This window comes from Homarus americanus, unplaced genomic scaffold (assembly GCF_018991925.1).
Source record: "Homarus americanus isolate GMGI-L3 unplaced genomic scaffold, GMGI_Hamer_2.0 scaffold33468, whole genome shotgun sequence".
NCBI lineage: Eukaryota > Metazoa > Arthropoda > Malacostraca > Decapoda > Nephropidae > Homarus > Homarus americanus.
In genome coordinates this window covers 9728123-9734552 of record NW_024714177.1, presented here as the reverse complement: position 1 = coordinate 9734552, position 6430 = coordinate 9728123, and positions in this window count along the sequence as shown.

The following is a 6430-nucleotide window of genomic DNA, read 5'->3' as shown; positions in this document are numbered from 1 at the left end:
TTTTGTTTTATTTTTACCTTTGGCTTATGTTAAGGAATATGAGAGGTCAAGTTTTTTATTCAATGTTAAGTGTGAATATGTTTAGCATCATTCTATTCTGTAAAGTTCATTTCATCTTATGCCTTTCAATAAATTTCGCAAAAAATTTTGTTTTATTATTTCTCGCAGTCTTTTTGGGGGGAAATTAGCACAGAAAAAATTATTTATGAATTTTTTAGTGTTCCCTTATTTTTATTTATCTATCTTAGTATTTTATGGGATATAAAAGGAGACATTTTACTTCTTAGTTTAGTTATTCATCTTAAGAAATTCAGATGTCACCTTTAAAGAACTTGTCTACTGCTTTTAAGGGATGTGGATGCTTTGATGATACAGTTGTCTCTTTTAAGGGATTTACCTATCAATTTTAAGGTATGGTGTTCCCAATTTTAAGGATATTTTTGCCAATTTTCATCCTGAATAAAATTGTGTGATGTTAGTTAAATAGTGAAGGAATTAGTTAAGGGAGTTAGATGCCATTAATAACGTAATCAACTACATTTAATGTATTTAAGCATTAATTACGGTAGAATTGGTTAATAAATTCCCCCAAATATCTGTCACACTTTGTATGTATGTCTGTGTTTTTGCGTCTGTGTTACACTTATGTCTGTATATCTGTCTATGTCTGTGTTTGTATCTGTATCATTGTCTGTGTTTCTGTGTCTGAATCTGTCTATGCCGGTGAGTCGGTAAATTTGTCTGTGTTTATGTTTGTGTGTCTGTGTCTGTCTTTGTCTGTGTGTCTGTGTTTGTATATCGGTCTATGCTTACGTTTATGTGCTTATAGCTGCTGTCTATGACTGTGCTTTTGTGTCTGTATCTGTCTGTGTCTATATCTTTGTCTATGTCTTATTGTCTGTGTCTGTCTATGTTTGTGTGTCTGTCTGTCTCTGTCGGTGTGTCTGTATCTGTATACTTGTCTATGTCTGTGTGTGTGTGTATGTGTGTATTTATCTCTGTCTGTGTTTCTGTGTATCTGTCAAAATTTGTGTGTCTGTGTCTGTGTATCTGTCTATATCTGTGTGTTTCTGTCTGTGTACCTGTGTCTGTATATATCTGTCTGTCTGTGTTTCTGTGTCTGTATCTGTCTGTGTTTGTATCGCTGTGTCCGTGCCCATGTTAATGTATCTACTATATACTTTTTACCGAGGGCAAACAAAAGGCAATTCTCTATACTTTTTATACTGTACAGACTGTGTAAATGATGCGGCGTGTCTGTGCCACAGTAGGTCCAGCAGAGGGAGGTGTTGGTGGAAAGCAATAGAAAAACTCATCAGCTTTTGTTCGCATTACAATTCATGTTTGATATTTATTTTTGGGGTTGTGTGTTTTTTTTTTTTTCTATGTATTAACTTTTTGGGGTAAACAAGATCCGTATGTGAATTGTTGCTTTTTTTAATACAGTGTTTTCCAAGGTTTCGATGCTTGCGGTGATAAGTATGCCTGGGCTTTTTTTTTTTATTATCATCCACTTTCAACTCGTTTGTACACTTTTATCTATATTTTAGGTTTTACACAGTATTGGCCACGTTTCAATAGCTTTTTCTACACTATTAGAGAACACGTCTGTTATAGTGGAAAGAGTACATGTGTGAGAGTGTGTGATAGTGAATGAAAGGAGAAATCTGTGTTTGTGCTTGAGTTAGGCCACACCTGTGCGCTTCGTGTGGGAGATAGGGAATTTGACACGACTAAGGAGGGAACCGTGTATTGCCGTGTGTGAGGTCCACGATATATCTTGTCTTTTCGATGTGGTTTTACTGATGTTTTTCTTGATTCTTATAAGAAGAAATATGACAAATAGATAAAGAAATAGAGAGATACATGAATAAAAAGATGAGTATGTTTTCACTGGTGTATTTCTTAACAGACTATACATCACAGGTAAATAGAGTAATATAGAGGTGAATACACTTATAAAGAGGCATATGCTTCAGTAAACAGATAAATAACATCACATTACCTAAGGTAAGGGAAAATTAAGAAACTTAAAGAAAAATCAGTCATCACTACGCACCACAAAGACAACGCCAGCGCAAGTATTCAACAGCGCCTACTGACGTTCCCCCACTGTGACACACCCCTCAATGTCCGCCCTTCTTCTGACGGCTGTGACGCTCTCATGTGGTGAAAGGCTAAGTTATATAAACAACGCCAGGCGAACGGTTGCCGTTCATTTATCTGTAAAGGCGTTTTTATGGTGAGAGTATGAATATGGAAGTAATGTACGCTCACTCGTGTATGTCTTTAATGAAATCAACAACCAAGCTATGGCGGGGTACTACAGTACCTAGATGACCTTCTCCACTCTACTTCCTCCATGACTCTCATCCAGTATAGGAGTCAAACAAAGTATGGCTCAGAGAGTGATAGCACACAAACTACACTGAGGTCAAACTGCTGACCTATACAGTGACCTACATAATATATGCTCTAGGTTCCGGCTGACCTTTTCCTGGGTATACTAATGGGAGTGAACTTGTTGATAACTGGGAGGATTTATTAAATAGATTAATAGTAGTAATAAAGAAGGATTTATTTTTTAATAATAAAAGGCGTACAGAGACCAAGCTAGTAATATTAAATATAATGGGGGAGGCGTCGTCCCCCGAGCCTGACACTGAAGATGTTTGGGGACTGATGGAGGTTATATAAACGTGATGAAACACTCTGAGGCCGATCTGTTTATTGGTTTGTGTCTGACAGTAATACACACATGAGACTTTCATATAATATCGCCGGTACCTTAATTACTCACTGTTGGAAAACATTCATAGAAAAAACGAAATTATTTTACGACATTTTTCATTCTTTTGCTTATGTTGCTTGGTTATATACACAGATAGACTGCTTCTTGTATCCGGAAAGTCGGTGGAACAATCATTACAAATTTCAAGGGTATGTTGTCAGCCCAATGGCCACTCGAAAAGGAATTATGAACTTTTTCCTTTTGGATGCTTAGAAAGTTATGGCCCTCTGGCAATAAGGTGTTTAGGGAAGTCAAGCCATAGTTCAGGTATTCGTGGTCTGGAGGTCATGAGTCAAGGTGGCGATAAACCTGAAATATTTTTATTTTAATTAGTTTTCAATTACGTCATCCAGCTAATATATATATATATATATATATATATATATATATATATATATATATATATATATATATATATATATATATATATATATATATATATATATATATATATTTCATGTAGATCCACAATGAAAACGTGGATAAGATAAATCTTGATAAAATCACACGGGGAAAAGGGAACAACGGAGCACCTTAGCTTTCGTCTTTATTCAAGACATCTTCAGAGGCAACTGGATTACATGGACAGAGAGAGGCTTAAATATACAGGGTGACCTTATTAAACATGAGGTCAGGTCATAATGATGTCATCCACTAATCCCCACACCAACACACACGTGTAGCAGGGTAACTGAGTCATTTATAAGCGCTCTTACATCGCCAGCTCGGAAGGAATTCTTAACTCTGGACAAGGCCGGATCCAGAGGGGGTCGTAGGGCTCCGGACCTAACACCTTTTCATCAGAAATTTCCAAAACTTTTTCTTTAATGCAGTATTGTACTCAGGCATTTTTGTATAGTAAAAAGTAATTACTATTGACCTCAGAATATCCCTCAATGTCAAGTGCACATGGCTTCAAAATGGCCCCAAAATGCCCACGACATTGGTCAGATTTCAAAATATTTTCTTGGGGGGCTTACAGCTGGGTGAGCTCGCTTTGATTGCCAGGTTCCCCCACCCAAAACTTCTTGGACCACCTCCCCCCCCCTCTCCCTTTTGATATTAAGAACATAAGAACATATTCTTGGAACCTCCCCTGCAGTGGTGATTCAAGTATTCTTAAATCTGGTGAAGTAGTTCCTGACAGCCGCCTGGGTGATATAGAGTGTGTGTGTGTGTACCTGACTTTCTCCTGGAGCTGGCCACTCCCTTCCATACGGTGAAAAATGCTTCGTGTTTCTCCGAATATTACGGACACTTCCTTGCTCGCTGTCAAATTCACTAATATAAACTCTGCCTTAACTGACGTACTGTTTACCAGTCACGACTACATATATGTAATAGTTTAAGTAAAACGGATCATCAAACCAGAGGAAATAATAGTCACAGTGAGAGGTAGAAGAATAGTCACACCGCCAGGAGGACCCGTGTCTGGCGGAGCCTTGGAACTGGAACTGATAGGTTTTTATCGTCAGTGTGAAGATGTGCTTCGTGTGGGTAGTGTCGCTCCTCGTGTTGGCTGTTGGTATGTGCTTAAATTGTCCCATAACATCCTTGTATCAAGTCCCTGCCCATTGAAAAATGTATCCTAGATAGTTAATGGACTGAACCATTTAACGGTAAGTTATTTCCTATGTTTCAAGCAAGAGTTCTCCTTGTACAGTATGGCGCTGGTCGGCAGGTCGCAGATGTGAAATTTCATCAAGCAGGTAAAGGCGATTGGAATTTCATTTGTGTGTCCATAACCTCTCGACAGTGATCAATGACAACTCTAATATTAAGGGGATACAATTACTTTTTTATACGTGCTATTGCCAGCGTTGATACTGTCATCTGGACGTCAACAGAAACCTCTGGTGTTTAATAATATAATATTGATAATAATCCTATGTTGTAAACTGGCCTCGTATGGTGTTAATGTTTACCTCGTCCTAACATTAATCTATTTACTGTAAACAACGAGTTATATCAGTGTCATGTATCAGTCGCCAGGAGTGTTGTGGATTTTGGATTATTATTTCGTCTGCTTTTGACCAGGATGGAGGATATGAAATCATGTGGCAAGAAGTGGCGTACATTACACCTGTACCTTACACATTTCTCAACTCTAGATTCGGAAATGGAGCAAGACCTCTCTCTAACCCGACTTCCCTTCCCTCTCTTTCTCAAATTTTCTCTTTTTTACTCCTTTTTTACGTTTTTATCTCTCTCCTAAACTCTGCTGTTATCTCTCCGCCCCCTACCTACCAAATTGTGAAATGTGAGAAAGGTTTTATAGATATAACATATATCTCAGCACAGGTGAAGGGAGTGAGTGGGAAGTGTCGTGGTTGGCTCGTTGGCGGCCTGTGAGGGAGGTGAGGTGATGGGGTGGGGGGGGAGGGGGGGGATGATGAAAGTGGGACTGGAGGTTGGGGGGGGTTGAAGGAGGCTTAAAGGTCTCTTCAGGGGTCATGTGTGTGTACATACATATACATGAATTATTATATACGTACACATTTACACATATAGGAGGTAATTCGCCCAATAAGAGTTTAATATAATTGTAATTTTCTAGATTAAACCTTGAAGTGGATGTTGCATTTAAAGTCACTGGTCATGTATACGTACTTGGGGTATTTCAAGCCAAGGTTAACTGGATAATGGAAGCCGAGCGAGACACCGGGTTCTCATGAGGCGGAGGGGCGGGCGGGGGTAGTGCAAGGATAGTAGGGGTAATACAGGAATAGTAGAGGTCAGTACGATAAATGTAGGGGGTAGTGCAAGGATAGTAGGGGGCAGTACAAGGATGGTTGGGGGGTAGTACAAGAATAGTAGGGGACAGTACAAGGATAGTAGGGGGTGGTGCAAGGATAATAGGGGTAGTACACGGATAGCGGAGGATAGTAAAGCGTTAATGGGGGTAGTACAAGGATAGGAGAGGTAGTAATCGGATAGTAGGGGGAAGTAGACGAATAGTAAGGGTAGTAGAGAGTAATATAAGGATAGTAGGGATATTACAAGGAAATTAGGGGTAATACAAGGATAGTAGGAGGTAGTACAAAGATAGTAGGGGGTAGTACACGGATAGTAGGGAGTAGTACAAGGATAGTATGGGTAGTACACGGATAGTAGGGAGTAGTGCAAGGATAGTAGGGGTAGTACACGGATAGTGGGGGGTAGTCCAAGGATAGTAGGGGTAGTACAAGGATAGTAGGGGTAGTACAACGATAGTAGGTGATAGTACAATGATAGTAGGGGATCGTACAAGGATAGTAGGAGGTAGTACAAAGATAGTAGGGATAGTGCAAGGATAGTAGGGGGAGTACAAGGATAGTAGGAGGTAATACAAGGATAGTAGGTGGTAGTACAAGGATTGTAGGGGGTAGTACACTGATAGTAGGGGGTAGTACAAGGATAGTAGGTGGTAGTACAAGGATTGTAGGGGGTAGTACAAGGATTGTATGGGTAGTACACGGATAGTAGGGAGTAGTACAAGGATAGTATGGGTAGTACACGGATAGTAGGGAGTAGTGCAAGGATAGTAGGGGTAGTACACGGATAGTGGGGGGTAGTCCAAGGATAGTAGGGGTAGTACAAGGATAGTAGGGGTAGTACAACGATAGTAGGTGATAGTACAATGATAGTAGGGGATCGTAC